The sequence below is a fragment of the Macrobrachium rosenbergii genome, chromosome 14 (assembly GCF_040412425.1).
Source record: "Macrobrachium rosenbergii isolate ZJJX-2024 chromosome 14, ASM4041242v1, whole genome shotgun sequence".
In the NCBI taxonomy this organism is placed as follows: Eukaryota; Metazoa; Arthropoda; class Malacostraca; order Decapoda; family Palaemonidae; genus Macrobrachium; species Macrobrachium rosenbergii.
Genome location: NC_089754.1, coordinates 4181665 through 4203788, shown reverse-complemented (window position 1 = coordinate 4203788; position 22124 = coordinate 4181665). Strand labels below are relative to the sequence as shown.

The window sequence follows — 22124 nt, the reverse complement described above, 5'->3', positions numbered from 1 at the left end:
ACACGCAACACGGAAGACCTCTACACTCAAAACAGTACTTGGCAGCACCTTACTCAGTGGGTTTGGGGAAAGGAGGCTGGCGCTGATGCCTCCTCTCCTTGCTCGTTTCCCGGACAAGCTGACGCAATGTGCCCCATTCCACCACAACACTTTGCCCTTCTCCGAAATCGATCATTTACTCGGTTGCGAGCAAGACAGTCCCTGGCAAAGTGATTTGGTCCAAGGCATACATGACATTTCTGAACTGTTGTTTCTACTGGCACAGAACCCAAGCTTCCTGTGGCGCCAAAACATGTTTCCACTGAAACAGAGGAAGGTCATCCTTTAGAACCGCCCGTGCCGAGCCAAAATCTGTTCCAGATCAAGGGCCTCCATGCGAGACCCGGGTCTCAACAGCTGACTAACTCTCTCTGGAAGTCCAGCTACAAAAGCACATGCAAGAGCTTTTTCAGAAATTCCTCCAAACAGGGATCCAGTCGACGTGGCTCAGCTAAGTAGACATCCGGTGCCTCTCCACTGTGCAACTTCCTACTGACAAACTGTTCATAGGCTACATAGGGATCAATAGCAAATGCAGCCAACAATGCTTCTTTCACCTTGTCAACCTCCTTCCTATCTGCTGTGGGTAACTGTAAGTACACTGCAAAGGCACCACCTGTAAGCCGCAGAGGAATCACACTGGCCACGTCATCAACTTTCCGAAGCTTGCAAACCAACTCCAACTTCTCCAGCCACTCCGTAACAGATTGTGCGTTTCTGCCATCATACTCAGGGATCAGTTTCAAGTCGAAGTTACTCTCCATACTGCCTAGATAGCTTGAAGCAGCAAAGAAACACAGACTTGGTTTTTCTCTTCTTCTTTACTTAAAAATAATATATATATAATGGATACAGACACACAACAATCCTTTGGTGGAGAGGTAATAATCTCCTACAGGGCTTGACTTCAACTAACTGCCCATACTCCCCACTCTCCAAGAGAACATTTTAAATAATCATTGACAATCGACAACAAGTAATATACAAACTCAATTAGTCATAACTGGTCATTTACACCTCTTCCTTAATAACCCACAACAACAGAAATACCTTTACACACAAACTGTCCAATTAAACCCAAACAGTAATTAACAGTTTCAAACAATAATTATACATTGGCATACTGCATTATTTGTTAATCACTGGTTAAGCAAAAATTGGGATCACAAAACTGTTATTAAGTGTCTCGATTGGTCTAGCCATAGTAGTGTGGACTGGCGTAGTTTTTGTTCCGAGGTCACTGAACAGTGGTTGCGTAAGCAACCGCCAATCGGAGGTGACGGTGTGGTGGTTGAGATTGGTGAGACCTTATTTGCTTGCCACAAGTACAATCGTGGCAGACAATTACGCCAAGTGTGGGTTTTGGTGGCATTGAACGTTTGTCAAAAAAGAAATTTATTATTCCTTTAACTGAAGACGGCCACCCGAATTCTATGGTTATTAGTGATGGTTGGGCACAGACAAATCCATTCATACGCAGAACATAGAAAGACTCTGGCGTGATTTAAGAGAGTGGTCTAAAGCGCCCGGTAATCGGAAGGAATATCTTGAACAGTACCTGTCAAGATATTTATTTTTAGATCATTACAGTTAAGACTAATGCCACCATCAATTCTTTATTGAAGTGGGCAAGCTGTATAAACCACATGGTGAGCACGAACACCCTGTGGTTGAAAGTGAAAATTATTCGTCGTCTTCAGAGGAAAATACTGATGATCCCAAACCTGCTTATTAAGGTAAATGTTATGAGAGTTCCGTATTTTTTCGTCCTTTGGCCATACATAAGTTAGGGGCTGTGACCTGGGTAGTCGAGTGACAAGTTAGGGTTAGGGTGTGTGACCTGGGTAGTCGAGTGACAAGTCAGGGTTAGGGGCTGTGACTTGGGTACTTCTATGGGAGGTTAGGTTAGGTTGTGTGGGTTCCACTGATAAGGAAATAGGTTATTCTCATTAATTTTGATGTGTTAAGCACGAATTTCACCTTGAATTTCGTCGGAAATTGATGGTTTTTGGTCCACTTATGTACATGGAGTTAGCTCCAAAACCGTTAATTTCCGACGAAATTGAAGGTGAAATTCGTGCTAAACACATCAAAATCAGCCGGAAAAACATATTTCTTTGTCATTATGGCGTGTTGCCTCTTACTGCAATAATACCTGAGGCCTAAAAAGACCCCAGATGCATGAATTAATTTAACCAGAGCTTGCTTAACCTACAAACTCAAATTTCAACTACTTTTTAACTCACAAATTCAACTTCAATCATTGTTTTGGTAAAACTTGAGTGAAGTATACCTTAGTTTTACCAGACCACTGAGGAACTGATTAACAGCTCTCTTAAAGAGATAAAGAGAGAGGGCTGGCCCCAAGGATTAGACTTGGGTAGTTTACATATCCACAGTACGCCCCTGCAGCTCATTAACAATGGCTCCAAATGAAAAATTGCATAGAATAAAAACTGTTCAGCGGGCCCGATTCTACCCAAAAAGTAACTTACTTGACCAGTTAGCTTGATATTCCCGAACGACAATTTTTTCAGCAGAGCGTAACTTTTTCTAAGTGCCAAGTTGACATGAACGGTGTCACGGAGCAGCGCTCTCCCGTAGTTAGTCAGATGGCCGAAGCGTGGCACTTCTCTCAACCCGTAGTTCCTAAGGCTGCCGCCGCACGGTGGCCCGGCCGTACCGCGGGAAATTTAATTCCATCCAATCGTATCTCAGGCTGACCCAGGTCATGCCCTAGGGCTTACGGATTAAATACTTCGAACCAATCATAATGTGTTCTATCGATATGATTCATAGGCTTAGGCCAGCACCAGAACCACGCTTTCTTTCTTTCTCGAACCGCCGCGATGGAAAGTCACGACTTAATTTTGTTCCCAAAGATCGAATCCGTCGAAGAATTCACTTCCATCGCAAACCTCTACATCGGCCAAGTCCTCGCATTCATTCGCAACACCGAGGAATTCACGAGGTGGCTCTACCAGGAAGGTCTGTTAGGAGACTATTCGGAATGTGTTGTAAATGTAATATTGGAAACCGCCGATTTCTTAAAGATGGTGTGCACCCAGCTACTGGACAGCCAGTGTACATGTGGCGGTGCGTGAACCGCCGTTGCAGTAAAAAGGTATCAGTACGGCACGGGTCCTCCTTTGAAGAGTCCAGAATGTCTCTGCAGACAATAATTGTGCTTGTGTTTGCGTTCGCCAAGAAAGTGCCACAATATGTGTTGCGAACATTTGTTGTCCCGCTATCTACGCACACGACCGTGGACTGGTACAACTTCTGCAGAGACGTTTGCTGCGAAATACTGCTGGCTGACAACAAGAAAATTGGTGGCCCCGGTCATATTGTTGAGATTGACGAGAGTGAATTTGGGAAACGTAAGCACAACCGTGGCCGTAAGGTGGACGGAGCTTGGGTGTTCGGCGGCATTGACCGATAGATGCGTGAAACGTTTTTCAAAGTGGTTCCGGACCGCTCAGCTGAAACTCTGCTCCTGGTGTTGCTGGACAACGTGCTTCCAGAAACCACAATCATATCTGATTGCTGGAAGGAGTACAGCAAGGTCTAGGACCATTTTTTCGTGCACAGCACCGTGAACCACAGTGTGAACTTTGTAAATCCTGACGACCCGAGTGTACACACGAACACCATAGAGTTGCAGTGGCGCGTTCTCAAACGGAGCGGCGCTATCGTGACACGCGATGCGCAGAAACCACTTTACCAGAGTTACTTTTCTCGCACTGCGTCCAGAAGCGATACCTAGAAGGTGTTCCGTGTCCATTTCGGGCCTTCTTGGATTTAGTTAAGCGCGTCTATCCACTCAAGAGCTGCCCGACATCCCCCTACCTCTGATTTACTTTCCCAACCATCTGCAATAAGACCCGGACCGAGCAATTCTCCCCCACCTGTTCGGCAGCCAGCAGTTGCAAAGAAGCCAAGGACAGTAGGACCTGCAGAGCCGATACTGGTACCTACGTGGTCAGACAGCAGCGACTTTGAATAAGGTAAGCACACAGCATTTACCTGCCTTTTTACATTTGTTTTGCTGCTAGGTTAGGTAGGGTTTTGGAACTGACCCTAGTGTGCAGTTGTTTTTTGTAACCTGTGGCTACAGTGAATACAGATATTACCGCTTTCCAGAGCATACGTGCCTGCCAAGAATCATTAAAAATGCGGATAAGGCGCGCAGCGCCGTTCTGCCACCCCGATCTGAGACCAGATATGTTAAAAAAAATCACCGTTACAAAATTTACGCCCGTTCTAATGTAGGTAGGGAGGTAGGGAATAGCCTAACCGAGGTTTCTTATATAGGCTACAGGTAGCCTAGGCTAGCGTTTTTCATCCGCCCTGATGTAGGTAGGTAGGGTCAGCCTCACACATGCAGTGTAGCGGGTCAGCCTCATGAACGTAGATTAGCGGGTTAGCATCACGCATGTACTTTGGCGGGTCAGCCTTACGGTAGTAGCCTAGCGGGACAACCTTTTGTATGCAGACTAGCAGGTCGGAAAATAGCGAACTCTGTACGTTTCGGCAAGTAGGAAACCCGTCTTTCGCTTCTGTAGTTTAGCGGGTCAGCCTTATGTTTGTAGCCTAGCAGGACAACCCTTTGTATGCAGACTAGCGGGTCGGAAAATAATGAACACTACGTTTCAGCAAGTAGGAAACCCGACTTTCGCTACTGTAGTTTAGTGGGTCATCCTTATGTTTGTAGCCTAACGGGACAACCTTTTGTATGCAGACTAGCGGGTCAACCTTATGTTTGTTGATTAGCGGGACAAAAGTTCGTATGCAGACTAGAGGGTCAGAAACTAGCGATTTTTTTACGTTACGGCCGCCACAAATCCAAGCTCTTGCTTTTCCCCACCCAAAACCCCGGTTCCCAACACGGTCCCCCTTACCGTTTTTATTAACTTTTCTTTTGCTTTCCCTTTGGGAAACAACACCAAAAACACGCTTTTCATTACTGACATGAAGCAAAATGGGAGCTACTTAAAAATGGCGCGTTTTCTATAGCGATTTTTTGGCGCCAAAAGTAGGGTCCCGTGGACTTTCAGTGGCTCCTGAGACTTATTTTACGTGGCTAAGAACCAATTGGGGTTAGATTACAGTTTCGTATGCTGGGCCGCCTAACTCATTCTGCCGTGCCGAGATCCCTCCGCCAAGGTAAGTAGTTCCACCCAAACAGCTGACGACCAACGACCCGAAATGCCCCGAGTCCTGCCGACCCGACCCGACATGCCCCGAGACCTGCCTTGCCCTGCGACCTGCCTCAGTCTCGTCCGAGTTCAAGAGTTGCCAACATGGCTACGTCCGTGTCGTATCCGACCCACGTTGAATTTGCGGCTAAGAATCCAGTGACCCTTATGGATTTAGGTGTTTTGTGTCATGAAGAGCGGTCATTGCTGGTTTACCTAATGAAAAGTGGCCTACTTGGCGACTTCGGCGAGACTTGTGGCAAGTGTGATGAAGGCACCGTCGTCCTCATCAAGCATGGCCAAAGCTTTATTAATTAAACGTGCATATCGCTTAAGTAGAGCCGATTCAAGACCCATCAAAATGCGGTCTAATTTCGCCGAATCACAACAATCACGGGACGCTGCCATCCAAACGGATTGGTCAATTCCACGAGGTCCTGTTCCCCCAGTTCCAGTTGTCCAGATCCCGCCGAAAGCAAGTGTCCCAGCGCCAAAACGAAGAAGAATGGAGCCACCGATATTGGCCATTCCGGATTTCTCTGACGATTCCGACTTCGAATGAGGTACGTGCTATTTCGAACAGTTTACGATTTACTAATTCCACGGCCCTTCTGGGGGGGTCCGGGGGAGGCGAAGCCCCCCGGCCAGGTAAGGGCACGCCGTCCTATGTTCGGTTTTGTTAGTTTAGGTCACGACCTAGGTTTCTGGGGGTCCAGAGGGGGCGAAGCCCCCCCGGTCCAGGTAAGGGCACGCCGCTCTGTTTTCGGTTAGGTCGGTTTCGTCAGGTTAGGTCGCCATCTTTTTGTATTCGTCCACTGATTCTCTAGCCGGTACCCACTGCCACCTGGTGGTGGGTCACGGCTAGGAAATCAGCTGATGGAAACCCACAGCATACAAAACTGTAATCGCCCCCCATGGTTACTTAGCAATGGGACCTATACAGCTGATTGTGGAATCCGAACCACATTCTAGCGAGAAATGAATTTCTGTCACCAGAAATAAATTCCTCTAATTCTTCATCAGCCAGCCAGAGACTCGAACTCGGGCCTAGCGAGTGCTAGCCCACAACTACACCAACTCGCCCAACAAGAAAACTTGAGCGAGTGGTGGACCAGGCCATCTTCCTCATACACAGGCTAAATAGACCTAACCTCCCCTACGGGCCTAATGGCAGGTCCTGACCCAACCTGAACTTACGTTATTCCAATAACGGACATAACTAAGGAAAAGACGGGAATCGCCAGTTTAAATGGCGGTTCTGTAACATTCGCAATACTGCAGTCACCTTAGGCATCTTGAGACGGGAAATGCCGCACTAAATTTCAGTATTCAACTTGAAATCTCAAATTTAACGCAATTTTCAACTCTAAGAATTAACCTCGCTCATTGATTTATCCTTAAATGTTGTTTAAATCACGAGAATAAACAAAATAATGGTTTCAATGGCCATTCAATAAGGAATATGTAGCATTAGGCTGGAACTCGGCCTTTTGGTTCATGAGACCGAGAATTAATGATAAATTTAACCATAATTAACTCAAACATATTTAAACCAAATTTTATTTCAAAAAGTCAACTGCAACCACTGACTTAACCTTAAACGTTTTTTAAATAGCGGAAATAACGGTCAACTTCCAAGGCAATCGTAACCTTAGCATAAGCGCCTTGAGACCGACAATGCCTCCATTAATTTAAATAAAAAGCTGAGACTTAACCAAAATTTTAACTCACCAATTCAACCTCAATCATTGAATTACCTCGCTGTCCTTCAATTCGATCATTCAGTCAATATTTCCCTCAGAAACTTATTGATTTCTGTGACTAAATATCCGGCAAAAGAGCCGTATCCGTGAGCTCGTGTGGTGGTCGCCATCGCCATGTGTTTTGCTTTTGCCGAGACTCCGAGAGCATGTCACTCGGCCACTTCCACCCAAGATAATTAGTTCGTTCATTTGAGCCGTTTTTGGTTTATAAACTGCTTTTTAACATTTTAAATTAATTTAGATTCAATAAAAATAATTTTAATATATTATTTTAACATAAAATTTAGTTACTGTACTTATAAATATAATGAATAAAGCATTTTTGGCGATTTATTTATTTTCTACTGTACTTAGTGTGTGGTTAGATGATGGTAAAAGTGTATCGCAACACAGTAGCTTATTTTACTTATTTATGGATTAATAAGAACGCATTTTAACATGGTAAATTGATAAAAATGTAATATATATAATTCAACCACGCTAATTTAATTGTAAATCGAGTTATTTTAGATAACTGAGTTAAAATTACGTATTTTAACATGCTAAATTAAAATTTTTAATCAATATATATATATATATATATATATATATATATATATATATATATATATATATATATATATATATATATATATATACATACAATTTTAGTATTTAATCGAGTTGCTTTACTGCAAAAATCATTATTGATGAAGCCGTTTTGGCAGATTATCTCCTTTCCACCGTACCTGTTACGGTACATACCGGTAACTGTGCCTCGTAAAACTGGCGAATTTCTAATATATTTCAATTAAAATAACTCAATTTTTCATTTGTACATATCCAGATTTCAACAAGTTCATATATTTGATATTTTATTTTACTGTGGACTGTAGGCTATGCTTCTTCTTAATGTTACTTGATCAAAAGCCGGTATAAGCCATAACGTAACAATAACACCACCACACTCTCTGGGACCCACAGGGTCATTCGTCGATATGATGAGAATGAATGGAAATGACATATAAAATCGATATTCAAGAAATCAATGTTTAAAAAGGTAAAAGCGAAGAGATTTAATTTCTAATAATGAAATTAAAAACTTCCATAAATAAGTTAAAAAGACATATCCATATAATGATTATCAGATATTTACATAAAAACCACAAGCCGTTAAGAAACTCAAAAGAGGGCCAGCATCAAAGTTGTCCTAAAATTTCAGTCATGGTTTTACCACCTAGAACTCTAGATGGTACGTCCGCCTCTCATTTATATAAGCTGGTGCAGTGAACTAAAATGTGCTCAATTGTCGAAGGGCTATCATAGTGAACACGCTCTGGAGCGCTGTCAAAAGGATAGTACCACAATTAAGTCCTTCCACTTGCTGAAAGTATGAACTCAATATGAAGTTTATCAGATCGAATTATATTCACCACTCATAAAAAAACTGAAATACAGGAAACATGTACTTCAGTTTTTTACTGAAACGCACTTGTTAAATTTCAAGTTTAAATTAATTTAATAACTAAAGGTTAAACATATCAAAGACTAATTATATAAGAGGCAAATTGAAATGAATCACTCAAAGGAGACTACAATTCAATAGCATTCAAATACACCAAGTCACAACAAAGTTCAAAGGTTGAGGCCAATCACCCTCTCTTAGCCTGTAAGGTGTCAAAGAAACGAGCAGGTAAAAGTTACTGCTACTTTATTACAGATCCAGGCAGTTTATATAGCGGCCGACTGACGCCGGCCCGCGAGAGACAATGGAATTGACTGTGACCTGAGGTCGAAACAATAAACAATAATATGCAGTGAACGAGTACAAATTACAATACAAAACCTATAGAACTACAATATGGATACAGTCTTGATGCCCGTGAATGAAGAAACATGTGATACACAAAGTGTGACATTTGTATAAATACGCATAAAGTAAAAATGATTAAAAATGCGTGACCTGGCACGTTTTAGGCGTGACTAATTGAGCTTGAAGAAAATGGGAAGTCACCAAAGAAAACATGCTCAGCGGAGAATGGCGCCGCCGAAACACTACGCTGGCGCCGATGTGGTGACTTTACAAAACTGGGTTCTTCGGCTGCCATGGCGGCCTGTCCTGCTGGCCGCCGCCACCCCCGTTTTTTGAACGGGCGAACGAGCAGGGCGGCAGGCAGTTTCGGGCGTCCTTTCCGAACCACTTGTGGTAGCGACAGAAGCTGTGGTTCGGTGGACGTCTGTTGGCGATGGCGTTGACGGGCTGCTCTACGTCCTCTTCAGGCTGGACGGAGCTGACCGGCTGTGTGGCCGGTTTTAGCCGCTGTGAAGCCTTGACGGAGTCTGTGAGATGTTGCGCCGTCTCTATGAGGTCCTCGATAGGCATGGTGTAGGGGTGAGCGATCTGGTTGCGTACCTCCGGGAGGAGTTGGCGAAGGTAGATTTCCGTCGCGAAGCTTATCTCCTGCCGCTTCTTTGTGCCACCCAAGTCTGGTAGTGACAGGAGATCTACGACCATGCTCCAAGCGTCTCTTGAATTGAGGTCGTGGCGTGGGTTTATGGCAAGGTCGATAGCACGGGTGGCCCGTTCGGCGATGAGCAGGGAGCAAGCTTCGAGGAGGAACTTTTTGTGGTGCTGTATGTGAGGGTGTGTGTTTGGTACTCGCGAGATGAGTTTTCTGTACCGTCCTCCGGAAGGGCGTTGAGCACTGTGTCGGCCTGTAGGATTTCGTCCGTCAGGTCCGCGATTCTGAAGTGGCTCTCCACCCTGCGCAGCCACATCGAGGGGTTCCCCTGCATAAACGGCGGCAGTTTTACGGTGAGGGCGGCCCGCGATTGTGTTGCCCGGCCGTCGTGTGTTCGGGGCGCTGGTGTGGAGTTGCGGGAGGGCCTCGATGCAGGGGCGGGTGCGGGTGTGATGGGAGGTAGGTAAACCTCCGAGTCCGCGGGGTCCGCGTTTAACTGCATGAAGAAGGGGATATCCGCGTCCATGCTCGCTCCTTTGACCCCTTACTGGGTGGGGTACTCGGCGTTTTGTACGCGCTTTGCGTGCGCCGTGTGGTTCCGCTAGTGGCGCTGGTGGGGTACGCCGACGAGTCAGCACGCTCAAACGCTGGTTACAGCGCGTGTTTAGGCCGCTAAGAGCGTTTTGGAGAAATCCTGGAGCCAAGACTAAGTCGCTGTGTCAGTCCGCTAATGGCTCCGGGATACTCCGGGGTCACCACTGTAAAGTGTCAAAGAAACGAGCAGGTAAAAGTTACTGCTACTTTATTACAGATCCAGGCAGTTTATATAGCGGCCGACTGGCGCCGCCCGAGAGACAATGGAATTGACTGTGACCTGAGGTCGAAACAATAAACAATAATATGCAGTGAACGAGTACAAATTACAATACAGAACCTACAGAACTACAATATGGATACAGTCTTGATGCCTGTGAATGAAGAAGCATGTGATACACAATGTGTGACATTTGTATAAATACGCATAAAGTAAAAATGATTAAAAATGCGTGACCTGGCACGTTTTAGGCGTGACTAATTGAGTTTGAAGAAAATGGGAAGTCACCAAAGAAAACATGCTCAGCGGAGACTTAGTTAATGGCGCCGCCGAAACACTATGCTGGCGCCGATGTGGTGACTTTACAAGCCCACCCCGCCCTCCCGCCCGCCCACAACACACACACACGCACACATCAGAACACACACCAGATAACAGGTCTACTCAAAAGCTGAACCAAGAAGCTGTACGTTCCGTCCTGCATTCGGGTTTTATTGGGGAAAGGAGACAAGTTATAGCCTACAATTTCCACGAATACAGGACTGACTTACAAAGTTTACATGAACATAAAAAAACTTTAATACAATTCTCAAGTTCGTTATCAAAAATAAATTCCAAACATAATAGTGAGGAATTTCAACATATTAAATAGTTAAATGTAGTGAATTAATTGGCGGTGTGTGACAATACAATTTTGGGCGATGTCACGCCCACGTAGTGCACGCACATACGCCCATAGAGGGGCGAGCAACTACCTTAGTTCTTTTCCCCCCCTAGCTTTGACTTCGATTAATGGCTTCTCTGGCAGGCGAGAGGTAGCCTACAGACAAGACCTAATAACACCTTCAACTATCACCACACGTGATATGTGCCATACATTCACCAAGAGCATGTGGAAAGACTTCGTCTCTGCGTATAACCATCTTTCGGTGCTGACCTCACCACAAATACTAAATCATAGCAAAAATCAGGCAAAATAATGTCAGTGTCATTCTTGGAGTAGATGTGGTTCTTTCACCCTTATTATGACATGCAATAGAGACGTACAGTGGCGTCGTGAGGGTTGCTGGCGCCAGGGGGCAAAGTCTTTTATGGTGCCCCCAAAGTTTTCAAATTCGGTTTGTGTTCTGTCATTCCAGAATACTATTATACAAATTAGAAAATATAATGAAGGCAAACATTTCCTGCCAAGTTTAGCACACTCAAATGAAATACATGTGACATTTGTTGCCTGTGTGCAGCATCTGGAGTTGAATCAAGCATTATACCGTGATACTTGGCTCTTCGGATGTCATTCAGTAAAGTGCTTCTAACAGTAGATGCAATAATCTGGATGAATTCATTTTGAACTTCAGCAGACAAATATGAAGGGGACTTTGGATTTTGACAGACATAGTCCAGATGGTTTTTCACAACAGGATCGAACTCTGAAATTAGTTTTAAGAGCCCTCTGAAATTTCCATTATTATTTTCATCTGCTTCAGTGCAAGATATATTCTTCCTGTGACCTCTCAGTGCTAAATTTTGTTGGGACAGATATCTAAAACAGTGCAAAATTCTCTTGAGGATTTATCGCCACTTTTCCTTCTCTGTGGCAATCTGCTCTTGAAGCTGCTTGTCAATTCGTCCTTCCTTTTCAACAAGGCGCCTTCCCATTTCCTTCCATCTTGTGAAAGAATCACGATGTCTCAGAATATTTTCAGGTGCAATGATTTTTGTCTGGCTTTTTCCAGCTGCTAAAACCGGCATCTAGCCATAGTGAAGAACAGTGGCTGGCAATCTCTGTTGAGGGAAATAGACTAACTAAGACCGAAGCACTTCTCCTTTTCCTTTGCCAAAGCATTTTTGGAATCATGCTGTTGTCACTGATCGCTTGCTTTTTACTGCAAACGGTCCTGAAATATTTTGGAAAAAACTTGAACCTCTCTTTGAAATTTCTGTCCACAATGCATCTGATATAGTCACTTTCATAGAGATGTTAATTTTGAGGTATCCAACATCTTGACGCTCAATAAGTTCTGGTATTGTTTTCTTCATTGCCACACCCAATTTGTCCTGTTGGGTCACACCCGATGGTACATCCGCTTGGGAGGGAACTGAAGATTTCTGCTTGTTTGTCTCAGGATGCTCAACATCTCTCTCTCTCTCTCTCTCTCTCTCTCTCTCTCTCTCTCTCTCTCTCTCTCTCTCTCTCTCTGTCCTTAATTAATTCTCTCTCACTACCATCGCTGGATTCATTGCTTGTCCTCTCTTCCTGGAATTGAAGAGTATCAGTAATGGGTGTGCTAGTGCTTGGACTGCTATTATCCTCCACAGATTTTGAAGACCCACGATCTTCTTCTTTTTGCAGAAAAGCTGCCATGACCTTGCTAGACTTCTTGGCTTCCTCATCCTGTTCTTTCTTTCGCTTCCTTCCTTCTGTCCCACTTAACTTCTTGTGATGCCATCCTTTCATGTTTTGCTTAAGCCTAAACCTGTGAAGAAATATACACCAACTTAGTTCCGAATAATGTGTTCTTTCTTCAAGTATTTTCCTTGTTTGCTATTCTTATATAGCTTAAACTCAGTATACTATATATATATATATATATATATATATATATATATATATATATTACTAAAAGGACCTCATTCAAACTGGATGGTATCTATATATATATATATATATATATATATATATATATATATATATATATATATATATATATATATATATATATATATATATATATATATATATATATATATATATATATATATATATATATACATACATATATACAGTATATATATATATACACACACACACATGCACACACACACACAGCTCGGCATATAAATACCTAAACAGACACAGACCCAAAGAAAACTTACATTTATCGCGGTCTAAATCTTGATCTGCTACTTTAGCCTTTTTAGGAATATCAGCAATTATAGCAATAAGGTCGGTTATATGTGTAGATTAAATAATTATGCATGTTTTTACATTTACACATCATATGTCATTAGATAAGAATATATGGACATACATATACACAATATATAGACTGTAAGGGCGTCAAATCGCCTCTCCTTTCTTGCGTTTCTCTCTTCATATGTACACTAATCATGTCATGTATATTACCTGTCATTATTTCAGATTCTTTATGTACCTCATCTCATGCATCATGGTACGACCCTTCCGCTGATATGTATATCTACCTTTTATATGCCCTGTAATGAATATTGTATGTATTTTTATGCTTGTCAGAAAACACAAATTCTGTATGGACACAGTGGGGGGGGTTCGGGTCACTGCTACCTTTCCGTCCGCCTTTTGCTTTATAGACACCTGTCGAGAACAATAAAGAGTTAATCTCTCTTTTGACATTTCTCTTGAACCTCACACTGGTGACCCCGGGTTGGGGACAGGTAGCGCAGTTTTGGCCCAGCCATTAACGGACTAACAACGGCCACACCCAACCATCAGAGAGCCTTTAGCCGACTAACTACGGCGTAAAGTTTAGGCCTCTGATAGCACCCTCCCTGGTGGAAACCGTGTCATTAACAGACTAAATACAGCGTACCCAAAAGGGCACGGTTTGGCACTTCGTTTGACCTCTCGAACAAATCAGCACCATTAACGGAATCAATACGGCGCATTTTCCCACGTTTTGGTGCGTGAGAAGTAAAGATGTCAAAAGCAGAACCTCAATGCGAACCCGTGAGCATTGTCTGTACACCTCTCTTGCCGACAAAGCCAGACACAGTCATGGTTCCGGCGCGCAGACGCACACTTTTGCATGGCATGCACCTCAGACAATGCTACCAAATCAGACATAGTCATGACGGCGCTCCCTGAAGAAGTCTTCAACAGAATCTCCCCCTGGCTGGACGTGCAACCGGACAAAGTCACATACACGGACTTAAAAAACAAACTGCTGAGTTCTTACTCCATGCCCATGTCTGAGAGAGCGCAGCACGCATTCGACCTGTTATCCAGCCCTCGGAGATGCATCACCCAGGAAGCCTGGGACCAACCGCGGGGCTTGATAACACTCCCAGGCCGCGACGAAAACGGAAGAAAAAGGACGATAGGCCTAACAAAAGCAGTTTTCCTTGGGTGCCTCCCGCGGGAAGTTCGGCGCCAGATAAGGGATGCAGAGAACCTAGACATGGATGCCTTAGTCGACGACGCCCAGAAACTATACTAGGCCACCAAGGCTCGACACACGCCACCACCCTCGCAGCCGCCGCCCCTAGGAGCCTGCAACCTGTCGGAGGAAGATGGCAATGAAGACGGAGATATCAACGCCGTTTATAAGAAGAGAATGCCACTCAGAGAGCACGGGACATGGTCAAACCCAGGGTGGTGCTTCTACCATAGAAAGTTTGGGACCAACGCCAGAACCTGCAGGCCTCCGTGTTCTTTCACAAAAAACGACAAAGGCGGCCACAAATAACAGCTGTTGCTGTGAAATCCAACTCCCCCTGACCAGCAGGTTTTTTCATCACGAACGAAATTTCCAAACGGTGCCTGCTGGTAGATATGGGGGCAATGCAGTTGGTCTTCCCGCCATCCAGGGAAGATTTAGAAAAATTACCTGGCTCAATACCCACCCTCATAGCAGCAAACGGAACTCCCATCCGCACTTACGGCACGACGACCAGGGTTATCTCAATCCTGGGGTGCAGATACCACTAGCCTTTCGTCATAGCAGACTTCCTAGGGCACCATGGACTTCTAGTCGACGTCGCCAGACAATGCCTCCTCGACACAGGAACATGCCACTCCCATCAGCTCTCCACCGGATCTGGAATGCCCACCATCTTCTCCACATCCGCCAACAGCTACACGTCCCTCCTACAGGAGTTCCCACACGTATTCAAACCAGAGCTGCACCAGTCACCTGGGGCTTCAGCAAAGCACGGCATCTTCCACCACATCACCACGACGGGCCCACCAACCCATGCCAAGTTCCAACGACTGTCCCCCCAGAAGATACGAGACACCAAACGGGCCTTCGCAGAGATGGAACACATGGGCATCTGTAAAAAGGAATCAAGCCTGTTGGCGTCTCCTTTCCACATGGTAAAGAAATCCAATGGTTCATGGAGGCCCTGCAGGGACTATTGGCGCCTGAATTTAGTAACAACGCCAAACCACTACCCCCTCCCTTACATGCAGGACCTAACAGGCGCCCTCCAAGGAGCCAAAATTTTCTCCAAGATGGACCTACTGAAGCCGTTCTTCCAAGTCCCTGTACATGCCGACGACGTCCCAAAAACCACTATCATCATGCCCTTTGGGAGCTACACATTTTCCTATTCCACTTTTGGTCTCAAGAACGCAGGCGCTAAATTCCAGCGCCTGATAGACACCATCTTGGGAGATCTGCCTTTCTGCATTTGCTATGTCGATGATATTTTCATCTTCTCCAGGTGCCCAGAAAAACACCTTCGCCACGTCTGCGCCGTCATGAAACGCCTGCAGGACAGCGGATTAGTTGTCAGGTTCAACAAGAGCATTTTCGGGAAAGAAAAAGTAGACTTCCTAGGCCACGAGATTTCCCCATCAGGAGTGCCCCCACAGCCTCTAAATTAAAAGCTATAGAAAATTTCCCGGAACTACAAACCATCAAAGCCCTTCAGGAGTTTCTCAGGATGAAAAACTACTACTTCATCCCAGACATCGCCCGCATCATGTACCCCCTGATGTCAATCCTGAAGGGGAAACCAAAAACACTAACATGGGAAGCTCTGCAGCAGCAGGCATTCATTCAGACGAAAAGGGCCCTCTCCAGTGCCACCACCTTAACTCACCACAACCCCGCCACTGCCCTCAGGTTGACAACAGATGCCAGCAACATCGCCTGCGGTGCAGTACTCGAACAGCTGGTGAACGGCACACCCCAGCCCTTGGCCCTCTTCAGCCGCAAGTTTCGCCAGCTGAAACCCGCTACAGCGCTTTGACAGAGAGCTGCTGGCTATCTACCAGGCTGTTGGAGGGAACCAAATTCACAATCCTAACAGACCACAAACCCTTGGTTCACGCATTTGCAAAGCAGGGAGACGCGTGACCTGCAAGGCAACAGCGGCACATGACTGCTATCTCCGAATTTGGTTGCACCATCAACTACGTTCCTGGCAAGAAAAACCCAGTGGCCGACGCTCTGTCAAGAGTAGAAATCAATTCCCTTCACCTCGGCATCAGCTACGAAGACCTCGCAAGAGAACAAGCAGCAGACCCAGAGACGGCGGGCTACAGGACGGCAGTGATGGCTCTCAAATGGAAAGACGTGCCCTTACTTAGCAAACTCAGACACATCTCTCCTCTGTGACACCAGCATTGGCTGCCCACACCCCCTGATGCCCACTTCGAGGAGAAAGCACGTGTTCAACATAGTCCATGGTCTCTCCCATCCATTGAGGCGCACAACGGTGCACCTCATGACTGACAAGTTCATCTGGCACGGCATCAACAAGGACGTCTGCCAGTGGGCAAGGAGCTGCATCCTGTGCCAAACGAGCAAAACATCCCGGCACACAGAGTCCGGAATCAGCAATTTTCCCCAGCCTTGTCGACGGTTCGGCCACATCCACATCGACGTTGTCGGGCCCCTTCTGCAGTCGGGGGGAGCCAGATACCTCCTGATGATCATAGACCGCTCCACTTGCTGGCCCGAAGTAACCCCCATGAATGAAGCATCAACATCATGTGCAGAGACCTTCCTCTCCAGTTGGATAAGCCGCTTCAGAGTGCCAGACAGCATCACTATGGTCAGGGGTCCTGCCTTCCTGTCAGAGCTCTGGGTCACCGACGAGGGGTGGAAGGAACAGCTGCCCTGGGTCCTGCTGGGTCTCTGCACCGCACTGAAAGCAAATGGCAACGCCTCCCCTGCTAAGAAAGTCTACAGGGAAACATTGGCCGTCCCTGGAGAATTCTTCCCGCTGTTAGCCGATGGCGCTAACAAACCCCTCCGAGGTTGAGGAACTGGCACAGAAGTTCGCACCCTGCTACAAGACCTTCACTGACAGAACCATCACCTACAGCCCACCCACCTTACACTCCTGCGCCTACATCGTCAGGGTGGATGCTTGCCAGCTGCCCTTAAACTACAGGGGGCCCCAGCGAGTCATCAACTGAGCCAGCAAAGCTTTTCTCCTCGACATCCACGGGCAGGAGGACTGGATCACCATCGACAGGCTGAAACCCGCATTCCTGTTGGACAGCGAATTATGTGAAGAAGAAGGCAGGCGTCCCAGAGTCCCCCTCAATACCTGCCTGCAAACACCGCTTCCCCACCAAGGCGGGGCCTGGGATGGCCCAGGAAACTCATCCAGCCAACCCTAGGTGTCAGCTCTACCCCACACCCACAGTTCTCCAGAAGCAGGGGCCCACTCTGACTGCCCCAGCGCCTCTGTGATTAATGTTATTTCATCCAATAATTGCTCCGCAGATTGCCTCTCCTTTCTTATGTTTCTCCCCTCATATGTACACGAATCACGTCATGTATATTACCTGTCATTATTTCAGATTCTTTATGTACCTCATCTTATGCATCATTGTACGGCCTTTCTGCCGATATGTATATTTACCTTTTATATGCCTTGTAATGAATATTGTATGTTTTTATGCTTGTCAGAAAACACAAATTCTGTATGGACACAGTGGGGGGTCTCGGGTCACTGCTACCTTTCCGTCCGCCTTTTGCTTTATAGACACCTGTTGAGAACAATAAAAAATCAGTCTCTCTTTTGACATTTCTCTTGAACCTCACAAGACATATACAGTGCAAATGCTTCCAGTTAAACCCTTTTACTGTGCATTTACTTAGTATACTTGTATATAATTATATATATATATATATATATATATATATATATATATATATATATATATATATATATATATATATATATATATATATATATAATATATGTATGTGTGTGTGTGTATATAAGTTTGACAAATAGTAGTAGTAGTGATAGCAGGAGAAGAAGAAGAAGCAGGGGTGGGGCTGAAGAGGGGATAATGGCTGAAATAAATGAGAGAAAAAATATGAAAAATGAAAACATACCACCTTCTATGAAGCTGGGCCTATTGAGAAAAAGCGGACAAAGAAGCCTACACGGGGGAGCTGAGGGATTATTGATATAGCCCTTTGAAAAATTTGTCTTTCTTTTTTCAATTCTGTTGCAATGTATTAAGTTTTATCAGTACTGTGTGCATATACAGTATTTCTTTCGTTATGTTTATACATGTATATATTCATGGAAAATTATGGAGAATTTGTTTAAGCAGTATATCATGATTATGCTAGCCTGAGCATGCTGAGATGATGGTTGATGGAACTCCAGGTGCTGTGCTCAGCAAAACTTACCCTTGCAATAGCCCTTATGACAAACTAGCAATCACTTCCTAGTCCAGTATTAGTAAAATTGATTTAGTCTACCTCTGGGGCCTGGGCTCTGTGGCTACCGTCTGTGCTAACTTTTTCATACCCTGGTTCTGACGGCGTGTATAAAATTGTGAAGTTGTGTTGACATGACAACTTGAAGCTGACACCTATGCAAAAGAGGCTAGAACACTCCCAATATCAGCAGAATTATTACCATTAGAAGATTATATTAGATACAGTAAAGCGGTGATTAAGAAGAAATGGCAAAATAACTGGAGGGAAAGCAATCTTAACAATAAATTGAGAGAAATAAAAGAAACTGTAGACCCGTGGCCATCATCTTATCAGAATTGCCGCAGGTTTTCAGTAATGTTGACACGGCTAAGAATTGGTCACACTAAACTGACACATGGTTACCTGATGAGTAACCACCATGCCCCTATACCTATGTGCGAAATATGTAATGTACAAATAACAGTAAAGCATATTTTAAAGGTATGTCCAAAATATAGAATCCAAAGAGACATTTTATTTAGAAGATATTCCTTTAAAGATATACTGTCAGAAAATGACAAATTTTCACTTTTTAATATTTTAAAATTCCTTAAATTTAATCATTTATATGATAAAATATAAGATTCATAGAATAATTTATAATATATTCCTAATTAACTTAATTAGTTCTTAGATTAACATATGTCGCTAGTTTTAATTAAATTCTTAGAGAGTTTAAATAGCTTGTCTAATCCTTGAAGGCCAGCCCTAGAGAGTTAATATTAACTCAGTGGTCTGGTTAAACTAACGTTAAAAAAAAAAAAGACAGTGTTGTTGTGACTGACGTCTTTCTCATTCGACAATAAAAAAAAAGTTGCATAAAAGAAAATTTCTTACTGTATTTTTCGTTTCAAAAGATAAATAAATAAAATACTTTATGTATTGATAATAACATCAGCCTCAGCTTTAAGAAAATGCAGAAATAATTGTAGTCTGTGGTTCGTTACGCGCAAAAAATGCTCACGAAAAACGAAACACTAGATTGATGGGGGTAACTATCCAATATCTTTGCACTCACTCAGTCACTGAACCACTTATTTTATAAGTACGCAATAAAATTTGATAGTATAGTAATTAACACATAATGATTACATTTATATATAAGGAACATTAAAGGAAGTCAATCTTCATTAAACATAAAATATGTACTGAAAACTTATAAAAATTAATGATTCAAAGTTACTGGTTTCATCACCCCATTTTCCCCAACAGATGTCTTCGCAACTTCAATTTGGCGCCTCCTCAGTGCTGAGCCCAGGGACATAATTATGTCCCCCCTAGCATAGGCGTACGAAGTGAAGTTCATTTGGGAGGGCAACACCAAATTTGCCCGAATTTTAAACGTCACAAGTTTCTTCCTTTCTTTCTTTCTTTATTTATTTAATCACCATATTTGTGTAACAAATACCAACATGTAGGATGGTTGATTGTGTGTGATGTATGTTGTCAGGAGGAGAGAGGAATTGGCGCCAATTTTCCCGCGCGTCTGCACCTTACTTGCAGTCACGCCTCTGTACTGATTGGACGTGTAATAAAGCACTGGAGTGTCCGACTGGTTTCCTTCTGCTTCTAACATGGCGCAGTGAGTAGGATGTTGTAAAAGGATAAGGATGTCTACACCAGGAGACCGTCTTTCACGACAAGGAGGGCACGACGATCCTCCAGGGGTGCCCACAGTACTCCCGTTGGAGTAGCGCCAAGATCACCAGCTCTTCAGCATGTGGTTGCCGAAGGGCGAGATGCGTTGCAAGCCCTTAATGACCGCTTGGCTACAATGGCGAGTGGCTTGTGTCTACAGAGCAGTCCCAGGGCCCCAGCCCCACCACTACCAGAGAAGTGTGCTTTGGAAATGTCGTCGGCCTCCTTCAGGACTTGAAACGGTCCATGACACAGTGGCTTAGGCTATATAAGCTTCAACCAACGGATGCAGTTCAACACATTAGGCTTCACTGCACCCCAGAGTTGCAACGTACACTGGATGCCAGGTATAGTGATGCACAGTGGGCTAATTTGTCTCCAGAAGGGGCTTTGGATGCTATAGGGGCCATGGTTCTGCGTGCTTCGAACCAGGCCGTGCATTGGGCTGAGTTTTTTGTGTATATGCAAGGACGTGAGGAGTCAATTAGTGAATATTTTGCAAAGTGCTCTCAAAAAGCCATGGATTGTGGCTTCCAGTGTCCTAGCTGTCATAGCGATCTGTCCGAATATATGCTTATTAGGAAGCTTATGGTAGGTCTAAGGGATGAGATATTGAAAAGAGACCTCTATAGGTCGTGTGATTCCATTTGTAGTGTAGATGCCTTAAGGGCAGTGTGTGCGACATATGAGGCAGCCCGCAAAGATGCTTCCATGCCCCAGCATGACACATGGCATCAAGAGCCACGTGCGGCCGATGGGGGAGACAGACCCCAGCCCCTGAGTGTGCAGCGGTGAAGAGTGGTGAGAGGTCCTCAGTTTCCATCAATGCTCGTATGTGTGGGAACTGTGGAGTGCAGCATGAGCCAAGGAAGGTCTTGTGCCCGGCGAGAAATAGTGTTTGTCATGGCTGTCAAAAATTGGCCACTTGAAACGGTTCTGTAGGAGCAAGAAGAAGATGGTGAGTGATGCCCTGCTTCGTCAGTAACACTGGGAGCAGTCACCGCCGGTACAACCCAGTGTGCAGCCTACTATACAAGTGATAGTGTCCTCATCAGTGCATGGGCCTAGGCCTATGGGTCACAAGCCTGTACAGGCTGTGGTAGACACGGGGGCCCAAGTGTGTGTTGCAGACCCCACTTTGCTGTCGACCCTCATTGAAAGACCTGCCCTTTCACAAAACCGCAGGGGCCACGTGATGTTGCCAATGTTCGATTGGAGTGTATGGGGACTGCCCCTCTTCGCATTCAGTACGGTGCCAGGACAACCGTCCAAGAAGTGTATTTTATCAAGTCTGCAAGGTCTTGCTTCCTTTCATTGGCTGCTTGTAAGGACCTTGGCCTCGTGCCCCAGTCCTTTCCCCCACCACCTACCAGTGTCAGCGAGCCTCGCACTGGAGCATGAGGTCCCCACACCCATTGGGCCATCCCCTGCCCAAGCCCTCATCCATGCCCTTTCCACCAGTGGAGGAGAACGTCCCAAAGTTGGAGCAGTGGCTCTTGCGCCATTTTTCATCATCAACTTTCAATACAGAGAGGGAGCCCCTCCCAGTCATGGAGGGCAAGCCGCACCATATTCACCTACTGCCGGGGGCAACCCCCTATGCATGCCACACCCCAGCATCAGTGCCAAAGCATTGGGAGTCAGAAGTGAAGAAGCAGTTGGACCAGGACATCAAGAAGGGCATCATTGAGGAGGTACCCACTGGTGAAGCAACAGAATGGTGTGCGAGGATGGTCATTGTTGCCAAGAAGTCAGGTCAGCCCCGCCGCACTGTGGACTTTCAACGCCTTAATGCC

The 22124-nt window shown here is 45.0% G+C and overlaps 1 pseudogene; it reads right to left on the bottom strand.

Annotated features, from left to right (window-relative positions):
* Positions 1-53: 53 nt before the first annotated feature.
* On the bottom strand, positions 54-20266 carry LOC136845674 (uncharacterized; annotated as a pseudogene).
* Positions 20267-22124: the final 1858 nt, after the last annotated feature.